General features: G+C 43.9%; 1 long non-coding RNA gene and 1 pseudogene across 1 annotated transcript in view; one reads left to right on the top strand and one right to left on the bottom strand.

Annotated features, from left to right (window-relative positions):
• The window catches only part of LOC121489230, a 173,678-nt gene that overhangs the window by 40,538 nt on the left and 113,366 nt on the right, over positions 1-19,774 (top strand). The window lies entirely within an intron of this gene.
• LOC121489228 lies at positions 9,115-9,551 on the bottom strand (annotated as a pseudogene).

Genomic DNA, 19,774 nt, shown 5'->3' with positions numbered 1-19,774 from the left:
GGTGGGGGTCGGGCTCCTTCGCCCCCTGGGCCCTGCTCAGGGGAGAGAGGCTGCCCCCATTGGTAGGGCTTGGCCCCTGAGGGTGGTGGCTGGGGGCTCCTGATGGCACAGAGAGGTCTCCACGTGGAGACTGTTGCCCTGCACAGCCCTCTTGGGCTGCAGCCTGCAGCTGGCCTTAGCCACTCGCCCTGAGCCGCCAGCTGGCTGCAACTGCTGCACGAGGCACGGAGGAAGCAGGGGCTCCCCTAGGAAACGGGGGAGACAGGCCCAGGCCTGTCCCCGGGGCCTCGTGGACCCCAGTCCTCCATTGCACGCAGCTGCCCTGCAGGCTGTTCTCCGGGCTGCCCCCCCCCCCCCCCCCCCCCCCCCCCCCCCGTGCTCACTAGCAGGCGGGGCCTTGGCCCTCTAAGGGGCTGTGTTCTGTCCAGAGCAGCTCAGAGACATTGGCTTTTTTACCTTTTTTTTTTTTTTTTAAGATTTTATTTATCTATTCATGGGAGACACACACAGAGAGAGGCAGAGACACAGGCCGAGGGAGAAGCAGGCCCCACGCAGGGAGCCCCATGCGGGACTCGAACCGGGGACCCGGGGTCACGCCCTGGGCTGAAGGCAGGTGCTCCACTGTTGAGCCCCCCGGGGATCCCCTTGGGGATGTTTTCTGTGTGGCTCCTTGTAACCGGCACCGGCTGAGGGCCAATGGCCTCCTGGGGGTGATGTCAGGGAAGGCGAGAGGGCAGTAGAGGTCAAAGGGGAGACGGGTGCAGGCGTCAAGGGTGCCTCTAGGCCTGCGAGCCCCGGGAGCCACAGGGCGTGGGCCCCCAGCCCCCTGGGAAAGGCCTAGAACCTCGGGCCGCAGCAGCTCCCTCCCGGGCACACAGGGTGGCTCCTGGGGGAGGCTCGCTCAGAGCGAGGACAGACCAGGGCCCAAGGGTTTTAGGATCCGGGCAGGCTGCTTGCCCCGGGGATGTTCTGGGGGGTGAAAGGTGGCCGAGGCTCTGGCCCTCCGGGAGACCCAGGCAAGCCAGGCCCGGCCCGGGACGAGGAGGCAGGCGCGGCCCGAGGGCAGGACAGGGCCTGGGCCTCTGCAGGATTAGATGCCTAACAGGCACCTAGGAAAACCTTTTTCAGTCTGGAATCACTCCCAACTTCCAGAAGCTTGCTGGGTGGTAGAGAGTCGCACACGCCCCTCACCTAGTGTCCCCGACCCCGGCGACCCACTGCCTGGCTACAATGACCAGAACCAGCTGGGCCGGCTGCTGACCACCCCGCGGGGCTGCTCGCATTTTGTGGGGTTCCCCCACGCCCCTTTCCGGCCCATCAGGAACCCTCCTGCCTTTAGCCGTGATGCTTCCTTCACCTCCTCTCATCCTGATGTCTCTTTAGTTTTCCTCTTTCATGATCTTGACACTCCGAGAGCACCTACTCATCGGGTGTTTGGTTTTTACTGTCCTTCAGTTTGGGTTTTTCTAGTATTTTATCATGTACGGTTAGATGAGGTTATGGATTTTGGGCCAAAAGCCACAGAAGTGAAGACGCTCTTCTCAGAGCATTTTCTCAGGAGCCACGTGAGGTCAATATGGCCTCATCCACCTTCACGACAGGGTTAAAGCGCTGTCTGCTGGATTTTTCCAATATAATGTTTCTTTTTTCCCCCTTTTCAATTAATAAATCTCTTGGGGTGCCTGGGTGGCTCAGATGGTTGAGCATCTATCTGCCTTTGGCTCAGCTCGTGATTCCGGGGTCCTGGGATCAAGCCCCACATTGGGCCTCCCTCTCAGCGGGGGAGCCTGCTTCTCCCTCTCTCTCTGCCTCTCCCTCAAATAAATAAAACATTAAAAATGAATATAAATAAATAAATAAATATCTTGGAGAGGCTCGTCAGTGGGTCAATCCATTAAGCACCGACTCTTGGTTTCGGCTCAGGCCATGATGTCAGAGTGGTGAGATCCAGGCCCGTGGGGGGCTCCATGCTCAGCTGGAGTCTGCTTGAGGTTCTCTCTCTTTCCCTCTCCCTCCATTCCTGCCCCCAATTGTACCGCCCCCTCCCCAAATACATAAATAAATGAATAAGATCTTTAAAAATATATCTTGGAGAGAAATTTTTTTTTAAGATTTTATTTATTTATTAATAAGAGACACAGATTGAGAGAAAGAGAGAGAGGCAGAGACCCGGGCAGAGGGAGAAGCAGGCTCCGTGCAGGGAGCCGGACTTGGGACTGGATCCCCGGTCTCCAGGATCAGGCCCTGGGCTGAAGGCGTCACTAAACCACTGAGCCACCCAGGCTGCCAACCCCCCCACCTTTTTAAGAATATTTTATTTATTTATTCAAGAGAGAAATTCTTTGACACGATCCTATTTCTCATTATATTTACCCACTAAGTTTAGCATCCGTTGATGGTCCTTGCCTGCCTTGTTGTCGCTGTGCTCTTGGCCTAATGGTGATTTGCTATGTCCCCCAGTCGCACGGTTGATTTCCAGTTCGTGTGGGGCTGTGGGGGAGACTAACGGCAAGAGAGGGCTGGTCGAGGTGCAGTTCTTTCCTGCACAGCGGTACATGGGGGTGGATTTCCTTCTGACCTTGGGGGGATCGTAATGGCCATGAGCATTCTTGGGCAGGTATGTAGGAGGATGGAGATTCAGAGGGAGATACTAGACTTCCTGCTAATAAATCAGTTGGGGAACTGAATCATTAAGTTAGAAAAATATTAACCATATTTTTACATGATTTTATAGAGCAGTTTATTCCAGTTAATTAAATTTTATCTGGAATACAATGATCCCTTTAAATGTGTAGATTTAGGTATGCCTCCACTTTTTGAAAGTTAAAGAAAATTGTGTTCCACAGGGTTCATTTTTTTATTTATGCCAATTATTTACATTTAGGTTTCTTTCTTTCTTTTTTTTTTTAGAAGTCAAGGGAATCTTTTGCAAACTATCATACCTTATTTAGTTTTTTTTTTTTTAAGATTTTGTTTATTTATTCATAGAGATACAGAGAGAGAGGCAGAGGGAGAAACAGGCCCCATACAGGAAGCCCGACGTGGGACTCGATCCCTGGTCCCCAGGATCATACCCCAGGCTGCAGGCTGCGCTAAACCTGCACCACCCGGGATGCCCTACATTTAGCTTTCTATAGTCTTTCTTTTTTATCTACGATCTTCTTTTCCCCCTAAACTATCTTTCTCCTTTTGTCTTTGTCCTCTGCTTTGTGCAGATATCTTAAATGCATCTCAATGCTATCGGTTCACTTTTCTATAGGGTAATATTTGATCCTAATGAATTTTGGGTCTTGCAATGCTATCATTTTCCTCCTCAAGTATTTCACTCTATTTTTATTTCATTATTTCACATCAGATTTTCTCTGACATTATTAAGCATTGTTTTCTAAACTTTTTTCTTCTATTTGTTGGAATATATATCTTCCAGAGTATGCTCTTTGGATGCCAGTGTTTCCTTCCTTTCTTCCTTTTGCTATACTTTGCATACTGCCTCACTTTGCATCATTAAAGATCATCTCTTTTATTCTCAACTTTGAATCAGAATGGTTTATCCAGGATTATGATTTGCCCCCTCTCCCCAACGCCACATATGGCTTCTTGTTGACTTCTTTTCCTATTCCCCTGGGCATATTGGAGTCTTCACTTAGAGCTAGAAGACTTGATATGTTGGCTTGTATTTTCTGATCAATTATGCAGCTACATGAGATGGGTGGGGAGGAAGCAACATCTAGGGGCAACTGTATCCAGGGAAATTTATCTCTGCTTTCTCTTTCCTCATAAGTCTCTTGAAAAGTCTGCACCCACGGCTGGCTGAGTTGGGATAGTGATTTTCCTTTTTTTTTTTTTTTTTTTTTAAGATTTTATTTATTTATTCATGAGAGACGCAGAGAGAGAGGCAGAGACACAGGTAGAGGGAGATGCAGGCTCCCTGCGGGGAACCTGATGTGGGACTTGATCCCTGGGCTCAACCCCTGAGTCACCCAGGCATCCCGGAATAGTGATATTTCTTAACCAATTATGGCTTTCAATGTTTTGCTCTTCTCTTCAGGATGAGCGAAACACTTTGGTGAACAGTTACAATATTTTTTTGTTTCATGCATGAGTGTGTGTGTGTGGCTGTGTATCCCTGCGCTTATCTATCTTTACTTGACACTATTACTCAAGATCAAGATAGTGGTCCCTGAGAATTATTCCTGTCTCTGTCCCACTTTGTGGAGCACCTGGGGGGGAAAGCCTCTCTTGCTTAGTTTCTGTTCTAGCTTCTGTCTTGGAGTGTTGGCTAGAGGACTTCAAAAAATATATTCTGTATCTTTCTCCTGGTATGCTACTGTTGTCAGTTCTGGTATTTCTTTTTTTAAAATATTTTATTTATTTATTCATAAGAGAGAGAGGCAGAGACATAGGCAGAGGCAGAAGCAGGCTCCCTGCAGCAAGCCAGATGCAGGACTCGATCCTGGGACCCCGGGGTCATGCCCTGAGCTGAAGGCAAATGCTCAACCACTGAGCCACCCAGGCGTCCCAGTTTTGGTATTTCTGAATTGGACAGCATGAAAGAAGTGGGTTTTGTTGTTGTTGTTGTTTTGTTTTACAGTATCTTACTGTCTTACTCTACCGTCTTGATCTTTCTAGAAAGGAAATTCTCTTTGACTTTTGGTATTTATTTACTCTACTCTAAATTGAATGATTTTTCATTGGTGCCTCACGAAGTTTGCAAATAAGATCATATATGTTCCAACTGTTCAGTATTGAGGATATTATTTTTATACTTTGCTTTTATTTGTTGTTGGACTTTTTTGTTTCAAATTCTTTTAAATTCATTTATGGGAGAAACCTCCAGCAAAATCCCCATATAGTTTCAAAAGAATCGATATGCTTTTTGTAGCATAGAAAGCAGGCTTTGCCTCTCCTACCAATGAAATAAGATATATCTCATTGTCATTTGTTTCGTGCTTTTGGAATTCAAAATATACCCTAGTTAGGGCAGCCCTGGTGGTGTAGCAGTTTGGCACTGCCTGCAGCCTGGGGTGTGATCCTGGAGACCCGGGATCAAGTCCCACATCGGGCTCCCTGCATGGAGCCTGCTTCTCCCTCTGCCTGTGTCTCTGCCTCTCTCTCTCTCTGTGTCTATGAATAAATAAATAAAAATCTTTTAAAAACAAAACAACAACAACAACAAAAAAAAACAAAATATACCCTAGTTGACTTAAGTTGTAACAAATCTCTTCTTACTTTCATAATCTTCTATATGTTTTACCTAAAAACAACCTTTGAAGTTCATAAAATATGAAAGTACTCCCTTAAAAGTTTTTGTTTCTAGTATAATTTTTTTAAGTAAAAGAGGGCTTTGAAACACAAATGAATTCCCAGATGTAATTATATGTGATGAACTTATATGATCACCAGATGTCACTCTTGCTCCATGCCATATTTCAACCAGTGCCTAGAAAAACTAACTGCAATGCTGGTTTTCAAGTGGTGAAATATTTTTATCAGCAGGGAAGCCTTATATCCTCTAATTAAACAATAAGACATAAAAGGGAGTTCATTTTGATAGTAGAAAAACAAAACAAGGGATCCCTGGGTGGCGCAGCGGTTTGGCGCCTGCCTTTGGCCCAGGGCGTGATCCTGGAGACCCGGAATCGAATCCCACGTCGGGCTCCCGGTGCATGGAGCCTGTTTCTACCTCCGCCTGTGTCTCTGCCTCTCTCCCTCTCTGTGACTATCATAAATAAATAAAAATTAAAAAAAAAAGAAAAACAAAACAAAAAAACCCGCTGTATTGACTTTAATTATCACAAGAAAGAGGTAATTCTTTAAAACACCTGTCACCTAAGGAATGAAGAAATTATTGCATGCAGCTTAGCTTGCTGTTAATTATATACTGGCTTTATTAAATTAACATATACAACAGTTGTTTCATAGTTTTAATTCGAGCCAGCACAATTATGGTGCAAATTTAAAGTGTCATTTTCTCCTCAGTTTTGGAAGAACTGATTAAATACAAACTAGAAATTATTGTAAATGTCTTGAATTTTCCTGTTCAGGAAATAGTGAGTGTTAATTTTTTTGAAGATCATTCTTTTCAATGGTAGGTAAGATGACTTAATTTCATAAATACTACACCAAAGTTATCTTGAGGATTTGCACGTTTCAAAAAAAATGTAATGTCAGTAGATGATACTGCATTTCAATTATAATTCCTGACATTTATTGTGTACTCACTGGATACCAGGCACTATTCAAAGCACTTTTTATGTTTTAACTCATTTGATTCTCTCAGTAAACCTATGAGGTCCATACTCACCATTTTTTTTCTTTGTTATTTATTTATTTATTTATTTATTTATTTATTTATTTATTTAAAAACATTTGTTTTTTCAAGAGAGACACAGACTGAGAGAGGCAGAGTTGGAACACACTGAGTCTCAGAGAAGTTCCACAAACTACTCAAGATCTGATGTTTCCACTCATGAAGTCTGGTTTTGGGACCTACTGCTGTGCCATCCAGTGAACTTTCATACACCAGTCAACTTCCAAAAATGTGTAGAAGTTGGCCTCTTCCTGCAGATCCGTCCCGGGTCCGAGCAGTGGTGCCCCTCGTGATGGCAAGCCTGCCTGGGTGGCACAGCCCAGCAGCCAGCGAGAAGTGTTCTCATTCCAGGAACGGGCCCCTTATCACACCCAGTGGTACTGGCGTAGGTGTAAGCACTTCCTGAAGCCAGTTGTGCTTCACGTGGAGGCCCCTCTGCTGGAGAAGATAGTCGGACCAAGCAGAGCCCTCCTCCCGGGGTTCCAATGGGAGTTCAAGGTCCTGCTCCAGATGATAGACCCCAACTCCGGGGGCAAGGTTCAAATCCTCATCATGGGGAGGCGCTGGTACCCAAAGTGTGCCCAAAGGCTGATTCACACTTGGCCGTTAAGCCCCGAGGGAAACACTGTGGAGGCACAATGAGGCTCAGCCTGGAACCCAGGAAGTCTTTTGGAAGAGAGAATGTCTATTCCAGTGATTTCCTCTCCACCGCAGTGATGAGCAGCCTGGATGAAGCCATGCAGCCCCTGGAAATAGGCCAGGACACTGTCCAGGAACCTCTTACCAAGGCAGTGTAATTTTTTTTTTTTTTACTAGGCAGTGTAATTTTTGTCATTAGGACCTCAGTGCGGGCATGGGTTCGGGTCAGGAGCCTTACCCTCCGAGGCCCAGTCTGAACTCTGCCTTTGCTCCTGTGGCCAAGGAGAAACCAGCATTGTCAGGGTTCTACCCACCTTTCTCCTTCGTAGATAGTTGTTCCAAATCAACTGTGAGTTAAAATAAAAAATAGGGATCCCCGGGTGGCTCGGCGGTTTGGCGCCTGCCTTTGGCCTAGGGCATGATCCTGGAGCCCTGGGATCGAGTCCCACATTGGGCTCCCGGCATGGAGCCTGCTTCTCCCTCCTCCTGTGTCTCTGTCCCTCTCTCTCTCTCTATGTCTATCATAAGTAAATAAAATCTTAAAAAAAAAATAAACTTGAAATAACATAGCTATATACATAGATGTAGACTAGGATTGTCAAGAAAGGCAATCCTGCTTTTGCATGCTTCATGATGGGAAAAGGCTAAGAATTAATAAATGGCTGCTTCTGCTTTTCCATAGTGTTTTGTATGAGGTGGTGTGTGGCTGGGATCCTTAATGTTCCGGGGAGCTTTTGTCCAGAAGGAAGAATTTTTTTTTTAAAGATTTTATTTATTGGGATCCCTGGGTGGTGCAGCGGTTTGGTGCCTGCCTTTGGCCCAGGGCGCGATCCTGGAGACCTGGGATCGAATCCCACATCGGGCTCCCGGTGCATGGAGCCTGCTTCTCCCTCTGCCTGTGTCTCTGCCTCTCTCTCCCTCTCTGTGACTATCATAATTAAAAATTAAAAAAAAACACGTAAAAAAAAAGATTTTATTTATTTATTCATGAGAGATGCAGAGAGAGAGGCCGAGAAGCAGGCTCCATGCAGGGAGCCCGATGCAGGACTCGAACCCCGGTCTCCAGGTCATGCCCTGGGCTGAAGGCGGCGCTAAACCGCTGAGCCACCCAGGCTGCCCCAGAAGGAAGAACTTTACTGCTGTTTATACTTTCCCTAATACTAATTTTGAAAAAAAAAATGTTTCATTGATATTAAACAAGCTTTATAACCCCCCCCCCCCCAAAAAAAAATTCGTAGACATTAAGCTACCACAGAATATTCGGTAGTTGGTTATTTTATTTTATTTTATTTTATTTATTTATTTTTTTTAAAAGATTTTATTTATTTATTCATTCATGAAAGACACACAGAGAGAGGCAGAGACACAGGCAGAGGGAGAAGCAGGCTCCATGCCTGGAGCCTGATATGGGACTTGATCCCAGGCCTCCAGGATCTCGCCCTGGGCCAAAGGCAGGTGCTAAACCACTGAACCACCCAGGGATCCCTTTTTCTTTCTTTCTTTTTTTTTTTTTTAATATTTTATTAAAATAAATAAATAAATATTTTATTTATTTAGTTGGTCATTTTAGAGTGGCTTTATAAGTGTGGTTACAGGTCAGAAAGCTAGATTCCTCAGCTTACAACAGGTTATTTTTGTGTCCATCAGTCTTGCCTACTCACTTTCAGAGTCTCATGCTCGAGTGGAGAAGAAACTTAAACACTGTTCAACAGCTAGAAGAAAAAATATATATGTAAAATATTAGTTCTTAAAACTATTAAGATTTCCAGGTTGATACCGAAGAGAGTCAATGATGTTGTTGTTGTTTTTTTTTTTAAGTATCTTTATTATAAGGAAAATACACAGCAAAACAGAGCTGGAAAGTGGTGTGGGTAGAAGATCTAGAAAAAAATCACAAAACAAGCTGCTCAGTTACCAAACAAGCTGTTTAGACATGGCCTCCTGCTGTGAAGGAGAGTGATTTAGCTCTTATCTTTCCCACCTTTCCTTATTCAAAAAAAATCTGCTTTTAGGGCTGGGCCCTGGGACCCCCACTTTCCAATCTGTTCTCTTCCTGGAGTTTGGGAAAGGTTATATAGTTCTCAGGCTTTCAAGATGCAGAAGACAATACGGAGAAAGGAAGGATGTTCTAGCCCTTGGGTCCAGTGTTACCCCAGCCCTATCCCTCAGTATTTGTTGATGCCAAAGAGATGAACCCCGTGGAACTGGGGTAACTTAGGCAGCCGTACACTAAGCAATGAGGCTGTGTTGCTGAGGAAGTAAGCAGCATCATACTTGGTGTAGAAGCTGGCCAGGAGGTAGAGTACAATAGGAGAGATGCTGAGGAATTTGCAGGAAGAGGTAAATTGGAGCCCGTAGTCCATCTGTTCCCAGTGTGTCAGTAGCCGAGCCCTTCCTTGGTCAGGGGTCTCAAAGGGTGTCCCTTTCACAAATTATGGATGACATTGGTCAGGGTCCAGACAACAGGTATGCTGAAGAAGGGGATGCTGGGTAGAAACACATACAGCAGTCCTACCAAGATGATGTAGGCCAGCCAGATGCCCCAGCTATCCGTCACTCAAGTGTTGGGGTTTACTTCACGGTATGCCACCCCCACGTTCATCCTGCAGCTTCCCCAGCGGGTCCGACTCAAAGTGCCCAATGATGCTGTAATAGCGATATATGGGAGCTGAAGGGAGCCACATTTGTGGTCAACACAGGGTAATATATAAACTTGTCAGATCTATATGTCGTACACCTGAAACGAATGCAACATTGTGGGTCAACTATACCCAAATTAAAAAGAAAAAAGATGCTGACTGGGATAAGGTGGTAGATCTAATTTAACCCCTTACCTAAACCATGTTAAAACTATAGACAAGGTATGTTTTAAAGAATCAAAAACTCAATGTAGAGACAACTTGGTAAGAAAAAACAGCAACAAAATTTCGTAGGATGGAAAGCAGGTGGTTGAGAGCCAACTGTTAGCCTGGAAGGCTGAGAACAAATACAATCTGTGAGTTACTCTAGAGCCTTGAAAAAGTTCAGGAACTATTTATTCCAGGTAGGTTTGGAATTGGATGCAAGGTGTGTCCACTTGTGAGGGTGTCTGTGTTGGAGTCATGCTATCATTAAAGGTATGGGTGGATGCTGTTAGATTTTAAAATGTCCTCGTAAAAAAAATTTTAAAAAATGTCCTCGTCTTAGGGCACCTGGGTGGCTCAGTTGGTTAAGCATTTGCCTTCGGCTTGGGTCATGATCTCAGGGTCCTGGGATTGAGCCCCACGTTGGGCTCTCTGCTCAGCAGGGGGTCTGCTTCTCCTTCTCCCTCTGTTTTTCCTCCTCTCTCTCAATTTATTTAATTAAAAAAATCTTTTTAAATAAAAATGTCCTCCTCTCTGTGGCTCTGGGCCATTGCCCATTGTCTATCTAGGGAAAAGACTAGAGGTTTATTTCTGGAGAGCGTAAAAGAGGATCTTTGCACAGGGAGTGAGGGGAAAGGGCATCTTCAGCACAGCTGAGGGAACATGGCTACAAAGCCAAGAACAGGGCGGAATGTATATCTACAAAGATATACCTAATGTTGAATGCAGAACCCTCTGGACACCATCCCTTACTTGGTCTCCAGAATAGTCAGACAGACTCTCATTCTCTTTTTTTTTTTTTTTTTTTTTAATTTATGATAGTCATACAGAGAGAGAGAGGCAGAGACACAGGCAGAGGGAGGAGCAGGCTCCATGCACCAGGAGCCCGACGTGGGATTCGATCCCGGGTCTCCAGGATCGCGCCCTGGGCCAAAGGCAAGTGCCAAACCGCTGCACCACCCAGGGATCCCCAGACTCTCATTCTCTAGTCAGGGTCTGAAGATTCTTGGAACTCTGACCAGGCAAAAAGGAAATACCTACATATATCAGCACCAGGGCTTTCCTAGCAAATGACTTGTCCAGATAAACTTAAAGAGAAGCCCAATGATAAGTCTCCTTCACATGCCCAGGGCTTCCGAATGAGCTTTTTAGTTCCCTATCAAGGGCAGACAGCCAAGGGTTTCCAGGTATCTGAGGAAAGCTAACAAAGAAAATGAGGACAAAACCAAACAGAAAACAGCAACTTGGAGGACCTAGAATCTCCCTAGGTAGAAGAAAACTTGAAAAACAAAACTAAACCCAAACCCAAACGACCTTTAATATTCTCAGAAAGACAAAATGTTGTAACTCTGAAACAAGAAGAGGGTGCTAAAAATTTTATAAAGAATAACAACAACAACAAAAACGATTTGGAAATTATAAACATTATAGCAGTGGGGAAAAAACTCAATAGAACATTAGAAGATAGGGCAGCCCTGATGACCCAGCGGTTTGGCGCCACCTTCGGCCCGGGGCGTGATCCTGGAGACCCGGGATCGAGTCCCACAACGGGCTCCCTGCATGGAGCCTGCTTCTCCCTCTCCCTCTGCCTATGTCTCTCTGCCTCTCTCTCTTTCTCTGTGTCTGTCATGAATAAATAAAATCTTAAAAAAAAATTAGAAGATAAAAAAAAAAGAACATTAGAAGATGAAATCGAGGCAATGTTCCTGAAAGCAGAGCAAATATATAGAGATGGAAAATAGGAGAGAAAAAAAAAGAAAGACAAGAAGGTTAGAGGAATCGTCCAGGGAATCCAATGTCCAAATAACAGGAATTTCAACAAGAGAAAACAGAGAGAACTGTATCATTCAAAAATCTCCTGATTGAGGGGACCCAAGAAGCATCCAGGACGACGGCGGAGACAGACAGACAAACAGGCCTGAAGGGCAGCGAGAAGGTTGGCTAAACGTCTGAATGTGGTGTTCACTGTGAGGCATCTGGTCAACGGGCTAATTGGCACCCAGCTGACTTTCTCTGCCGCTGGGGCTGCACCCAGGTTCAGCTTCCCACAGGACCAGTGACTGCTTGTCCCCAGGAAAAGGAGGGGCTATCCCTTTCCTTGGACACGATCATCCCCAAGTGCAAGCAGCTAGTGTTCACACCCCATTCCTACAAAAGCTGGCACCCTCCGCACCCAGCCAGACTATGTAGTCCCTTCCCTTGACTCTAGGCTTGCCCAAGAGACTTGCTTGACTAATGGAATGCAGGGAGCATTTGATGTCCAAGGCTAAATCCTAAGAAGCCTTGCCACATTCACCCAGGTCTTTTGGAACACTTGCTTGTGGAGTCCCGCTGCCTGCTGGAGAGAAGCTCAAGCGACCCTGTGACAGGAACTGTGGCTCCCCTGAAAATGCAGCTAGCCGTCTACACAGCAGTGAGGACCAACTTGCTGGTAAGTGAGCTAACCTGGAAGTTGAATGGCCAGGCTCAGTTTAACCACCCAAGGAAAGCTGTAGGAAGCAGAAGTGGGCTGTACCTACCAAGTCCTGCCCAAACCACAGATTCATGGGCAAAGAAATAACTGGTGTTGTTTTTTTCCTTTTAATCTGCTAATATGCTGAACTCCATTAGTAGATTTTCTGATATTGAACCCTTATGTTCCTATGTTCTTGGAATATACCCTTTTCTGTGTTGATGTACTCCCACCATTTGGACCCTGTACTGAGTATCATCATCACTTACGGAGAAAAAAAGAAATTTACCAAAAAATTTAATAATGTAAAAAAAATGCATGGAAAATGTTTCACTTGTTTCAGACAATCTCAGACATAAGGGTAATATCATTAAGTAGGGCAGCCCGGGGGGTGGGGGGGGCTCAGCGGTTTAGCACCGCCTTCAGCCGGGGTGGGATCCTGGAGACCCGGGATCAAGTCCTAAATCGGGGTCCCTGCATGGAGCCTGCTTCTCCCTCTGCCTGTGTCTCTGCCTCTCTCTGTGTGTGTCTCTCATGAATAAATACATAAAATCTTTAAAAAAAAAAAAAAAAGAAGAAGAAGAAGAACATCATTAAGTAGTCCGGAGCGATTCCTAGCTGGCAACATTGAAAAATACAGTTTGTTTTATTTTACATAATTAAAAATTTCTTTAATTTGGAACACTTACTCCAAATGAGCTGGTTTCTTCTCTATTTTTCAGCTCTTTTGAAGGTTGTGTTTGAAGTTCAGTTCTTCCATTTGTCTTTTCTTGTGATTCAATTTAGGGACTTGATTAATGGTATTCTATTTAGAAAACAACTGAGGCTTCACTAATCTGAAATAATCCGAGGGTGGGACTCTGTCTCTCTTGCTATCTCTCTCTCTCTCCGTCTTATCCCACTGAACATTTCTTTTAATGAATGTAATCAACTGCTTGTGTAAAAAGGGAGAAACACAATGAGCCTTGAAAGTCTTTTGAAAATGAAAAATAAGAAAAAATAAAAGTAACAAGGCAAACTAGAGGCTTGGGGCTGCTCTAGTTTGAAAAATTTATCAAGTGAGGGGCGCCTGGGTGGCTCAGTCAGTTGAGCATCTGACTCTTGATTTCAGCTCAGGTCTTGATCTCAGGGTTGTGAGTTCAAGCTCCACACTGAGCTCTAGTGTGGAGCCTACTTAAAAAAAAAAAAAACTATCAAGTGAAAAGGTGTTTTCCTGCTTTTCAAAGATAATAATATTTAGGAGAGAACCTTCTACTCACACCCTACTCTCCAACTCCTACCCCAGCTACACACACACACACACACACACACACACACACTCACACTCACTCCTTTATATGTCCCACCCTCTTTAGGGTGATGCTCTTTTAGCCAATCCCCCCCAAAGCATTCTTTCTAAGACAGAACTGATGGACCCTCCCCTTCCTCTACCACCATATCATCAGCATCCTTAAGAAACTTACTTTCCAGGAAAAAGGGGGGTGGGGAGAGAGAGAGAGAGAGAGAGAGAGAGAGAGAGAGAGAGAGAGGAGCAGCCTTAGCAAATTCTCTTTGGGTACATTTCCATTTCTAAGACTTTTTGATAAGAATTTTCTCTCTTTTTTTTTTAAAGATTTTATTTATTTATTCATGAGATACAGAGACAGAGAGAGGCAGAGACCCAGGCAGAAGGAGAAGCAGGCTCCACACAGGGAGCCCGATGTGGGACTCGATCCTGGGACTCCAGGATCAGGCCCTGGGCTGAAGGCAGGCACTAAACCGCTGAGCCACCTGGGCTGCCCAGAATTTTCTCTAGAAGATGGCTTGCTTGGAAAATTTACTGAAGTCCCAAATAGTGAGGGACCAGCATTTATTGCCAGAAGTGACACTAGCAGAGAGTAGAGTTCCCAGCTGGGAAGCTGTCATTATGTAAATGGACCCTTGTGACAGCCCTTGGAGGAGGACAAATGACTTGTCAGTGACTTCTTAATCAGCTTGTCTCTCGCAATAATAATCTAATCACTGGTCACCTAATTAAAAATGAAAGAAATTAGTGCCTTTCCAAACACTAAGCTTCTAGAATCTCAGGTTACAGACTGTCATTAAGCAGAGAGCTGTCAGCTGTTTGCATGTCACTCTACAGAGAGGCAGGATTCTGTGAGGTGCCTCATGCTCATGCTCATGTCTGTGATTTGATTACTCTTGCCATCATTCATTTAATGCATTGATCTGGGTGATTTGCTACTGCAGGGCCCTCATTCATGATTTCCACTGCTAGTATTTATTGCGGGCTTACTGTATGCTAAGGGATATATCCTGGGGGTATAAAGAATAGGAAACTGTTCCAGCATTATGGTATATGTGCTGCCGAAGCGAGCACTGTTCCAGCATTTTGGAATATATCACTGTAGGGGAAACAGATCTAAACATATTTAACCATGATGTAATGGTCAAGCCGTGGTAGAGGTAACAAATATGCATGCATATTGCAAAGCACGGAAGAGGCGAAATGGTGGCCCATTGGAACCAGTCCACAGAATCTGAGATCCTTTTTTTTGTGGGGTGGGCATATGCTCCTCAAATTACCAAAAATTCCACCACACCCTATTCTTTTAAACTTAGTCTGCTTCTTTCATTTGTGTTATATGCCTGGTCCTTGTTAAACTCTTGAGCTTGAGATCTTGGTAGAGAGATAGATTTGACAAACAGACACCTGCTGTGAGATGCTGTATTATAATTGATTTAAGTACTGTTCTTTTAAATGAGTTTCAAAGAACATTTTCATTGTGTGTTAAAAAGTTCTTAATTACACTACTCTCAGGTATGGAAAAAAAAACTTCACTAGCCACCTGTGCTGCATAGCAGGGAAAATAAATTTTAAACTTGTCAGTCAATATCATTTAAGAGTATCTGTTTCTATTTTAATGCTTTCTGAGGCTGTCCATTCTCTTTGGGCTTAGTGCTTAGTCTTTCACTTCTCTTCCTTCTTACTTGCTTCTCTTCAGGTGATGTTAGGTGTTTGGGGGCTTTCTTGACTCTGCGATGGTCGGGAGAAAAGCATCCTCAGAGTCATTGCCGGTCTTGCTGCCAAGTGGCTGCCTGGCTGCCCCAGACCAGTGCCGGTGGAAGGGAAGCTCATCCTTAGCCTGTTGTGAGTCATTTGGACATAGGTGCCACTGCTGAGTTCACAGTCACAATCTTTTTTTGCCCTTGGATCCAACATTTCCATTCACGGTGGCCTCCTTCTGATCTCATCTTTTGCTCAGGTATACCCACCCCTCTTAGCACTTTTAGGCTACATTTGGGCACTGAAAACTTTTGGGATCCATGAACAGATTGTTGTTTTAATTGTCCTGGGATCAAAGAATATAGTTTATGTGACATCAGTCCTTTGAATTTTGCTGGAACCAGCTCCAAGATGTTGTTCGTGATCAATTTTAATAAATATTGCATGTGAGGTTGAGAAGAATATGCTTTTCTCTTTTTTTTCTTTTAAAGATTTTATTTTTTTGTTAGAGAGGGAAAGAGAGGCCACAAGTTGGGGGGAGAGACCGAGGGAGAGGGACAAGCAGGTTCCCCAGTGAGTGTGGGCTGGATCCCAGGACCCGGAGATCATGACTTGAGCCAAAGTCAGATACTTAACTGACTGAGCCACCCAGGTGCCCCAGGATATGCTTTTCTAATGATAGAGTGTATATTAGTTTCTTATTCATATGGAACAAATTAACACAATCTTAGAGGCTTAAAATGACATCTGTTTTTATTTACTTTATTTTATTTACTTTATTACCGCACAGTTTCTGTAAGTCAGAAGTCTGGGCATGGGTTCTCTGCTCAGGGTGTCACAAGACTGAGATCGAAGCATCTATCAACAGTGTTCTCATTTGCACCTTAGGGTCCTTCAGACTTATTCGGGCTGTTGGTAGTATTCAATTCCTTGTCATTATAGAACTGGGGTCCTCATATTTTGACTAGCTGCTGGCCTGGGGTCCTAGGGCTCCTACAGCCCCCTCTGGTTCTAGCCATGTGGTCCTTTCACACATGGCAAGTTACTTTTCTAATTTTAATTTATTTTTGTTTTTTATTTATTTTTAAAGATTTTATTTATTTATTCATGAGAGACAGAGAGAGAGAGAGAGAGAGAGAGAGAGGCAGAGACACAGGCGGAGGGAGAAGCAGGCTCCATGCAGGGAGCCCGATGTGGGACTTGATCCCGGGTCTCCAGGACCATGTCCTGGCCAAAGGCAGGCGCTAAACCACTGCACCACCCAGGGATCCCAAGTTACTTTTTAAATTTTTTTAATTTTTTTTAATTATTATTTTTTATTTATTTATGATAGTCACAGAGAGAGAGAGAGAGAGAGAGAGAGAGAGAGGCAGAGATGTAGGCAGAGGGAGAAGCAGGCTCCATGCACTGGGAGCCCGACGTGGGATTCGATCCCGGGTCTCCAGGACCACATCCTGGCCAAAGGCAGGCGCTAAACCACTGCACCACCCAGGGATCCCAAGTTACTTTTTTTAAAGCCAGGAGGAGAATCTCTCTCCAATCTGAAAAGATGGGGTCCTATGTAATGTCATATAATCAAGGAAGTAACAGTCTTATCACATCCATGGGCCCTATGCAAGCTAACGGGGAGGGGATTTTACAGGGCATGCACATCAAGGGGTGGGAATCTTGGGGACCACCTCGGATTCTTACTACTAAACAGTAAAAGGGTCTTTATATGTTGATTAAATCCAGCTTTTTAACTGTGCATTCAAATCTCCTTTATGCTTATTTTTCTGTCTGCGTGAGCTAATCACTAATGTAGTTGCGGTGATTATAGATTTATCTGTTTCTTCTTATAGTTCCATCTTTTCCTTTTTTTGTTTTACATATTTTGAGAACATTTTATTAGGTGTATACAGCTTAGAATTCTATTGACTTTCTTTAACTCTAACAATGGCTTTTGTCTTAAAACCTATATTTTTGATATTAATATAGAAATGCAGACTTTCATATTGTTAGTATTTACCATATATATGCATGTATACATATATATACACATATAAATACACACATACACACATTCAATATTCAGCCACCATGTACCTTATATTTTCGTGTGTGTGTCGATTATTTCTTGGTCCTTAACATGCTGCTCCTAAATTTAGTAGCTTAGTAGCTCAACTACTTGATTTGACCATGTTTCGGTGGGTCAGCAATGTGTGTTGGACTCAGGCAGTTTTTCTGCAGGTCTTCCATGGAATTATTCATGTGGTTGCAAGTCCCCTGACAATTTGACTGGCACTAGATGGTTCAAGATGTCCATATAGGTCTGGCAGTTATTGTTGGCTTTCGACTGAGCCACTCTCTCCACATAGTTTCTGATCTTCAAGAAGGATGCCTGGGTTTCTTCATGTGGTGTTGGCATGTGAAAACTGAGAGCAGAAGTTGAAAGGTTCCTTGAGGACCAGGCTTGGAAATTCACAGGTTATTTCTCTCCGTTCTCAATGTATTCAGCGAATCCCTAGGAACAGTCAGAGGCTCTGGCCTTGGTGTGAAACTTTTAAGGGTCCAGGGGCATGACGACCAATAATTTTTTTCATGGCAGTTTCTCTGAGAGGGAGGAATGATCAGTGCTCCTCCATGGCTACGACATAGATATGGCTTAATTCAATGATTAAAAATGTTTCAGACTTTTGCTATCGGTGAGAATCCTTGTTATTGACTTCTATTTTGAGTTTTCAATGCTTGTGATTTCCTCTCACATGTATCATTTGAAAGATTCAAAATAAGAAAGAAGATGTACCTATTGAGTAGGGATTCACCTTTAAAAAACCAATTGTTTTAATCATTAATCAATTCATTCACACAGAAAATATGAATGTTTCCTGATTTTTGGAGAAACTCAAGTTCACCTTTCTTCTAAATAACTTGCTCCAAATGACTATCGTTAAAACAATGGAATTCTATAGTGAAGATTTTAGTTTAGTTTAAAGATTTATTTATTTATTCATAAGAGACATAGACTGAGAGAGAGAGAGAGAGGCAGAGACATAGGCAGAGGGAGAAGCAGGCTCCTCGCAGGGCACCTGGATGAGGGGCTCGATCCTGGATCCCGGGATCACAACCTCAGCCGAAGGTAGGCACCCAACTGCTGAGCCACCCTGTAGGCATCCCTGTAGTGAAGATTTTAAAAGAGCAATTACTTCTATCCAACTCTATTTTTCAGCCCTGAGGCTGAAATATTCATTCTGATTCTCTTCCTTCTGCAACACAGTCCATTGTCTCTCAATATGTGTCTTTCTTTCTTCAATTTTTGGCCGGGCATCTGGCTGCCACTAACGAAGACTAGTCGTAGTTGTATAACTAAGTTCTGGAAAAGGGGATTTTGGTGAAAGTGATAAATATGACTTCCAGAAGTGACTGTAAAGAGAAGATAAATACTTATCTCTTTCTCCTTTCTTCTTTCCTTTTGGCTTAAACAAGAGAATCAGAGCTGCGGCAGACATCTGAATCAAGTGATAGCTGCAGGATGAGGTTGACAGAGCAGCAAGGTAGAGAAGCCTAATTCTATCACTCCAAGTCTAGATCATAGATCCGAACAGTTTGATGAGAGAAAAATAAAATTCTATCATGCTTAAGCCATTGTTATTTTAGGGGCTCTGTCACTGATTGCTAAAGTGAATCCTAAGCAGTTCTTTTTTACGTGCTTGCTTTTGCTCACCATTTTATCCCCAACATCTGCTATAGGATGTGAGGGAGCTGAACTTTGAAAGGCAGTCATCCGGCAGGATAAACATGATGGGCTTTCCCTAGCCTGGGAAGGGGGATGTAAAAATATGAATCCCAACTGAGGACAAAAAGCATCCCTGGCACAAAACATGCAGTCAATAAATATTTGTTGAATGAATTAATGAATATAATAGTCAGTTGTCATATTTTTTAATCAAATATTATACTTGTCTAGATCATTTTCCTATAGCAGTTAGTCAACTCCTACTGATCTCTCAAGATTCAGCTTAACTGTGACTTATCTGTTAAACCTCCCCAGCTGCTCCTGGCATTGGGGACGTCTGCCTCCCTAAGTATGTCTGCACCCCTTATACCTATTTCTGCTATCATTTTATCATATTGGAACTTGAGAGGAGTGCCCATGACTTCTCAGGGCGTCCTTAATACTCAACATGATTGCTGGAAGAATGGAGGGGAAGCAAGGAAGCAATTCTTCCAAACATATGGACTTTCCTTTGAACATTTACTTCCTTTGCAACCTAGGAACTGCATCTTTCTCTCTCTCTAGAGAATGCATTTAATGCATTCGAGAGAGAGAGAGAGAGAGAGAGAGAGAGTTTTATTTTAAGGAATTGGCTTATGAAATTGTGGGTGTGGAAGTCTGAAATCTGCAGGATAGACTGGCAGGCTGGAGACCCTGGGATTCTGTTGATGTTACAGTCTCACGTCTCAAGGCAACCCACTAGCAGAATTCCTTCCTCCTCCAAGACTTCACTCTTTCTTTTACGGCCTTCAACTCATTGGATGGGACTTATTACAGAGAGTATCCTGCT

This window comes from Vulpes lagopus, chromosome 4 (genome assembly GCF_018345385.1).
Source record: "Vulpes lagopus strain Blue_001 chromosome 4, ASM1834538v1, whole genome shotgun sequence".
Taxonomy (NCBI): domain Eukaryota; kingdom Metazoa; phylum Chordata; class Mammalia; order Carnivora; family Canidae; genus Vulpes; species Vulpes lagopus.
Note: the sequence above shows the minus strand (reverse complement) of the source record. Positions and strands in the feature narration are given on the sequence as shown.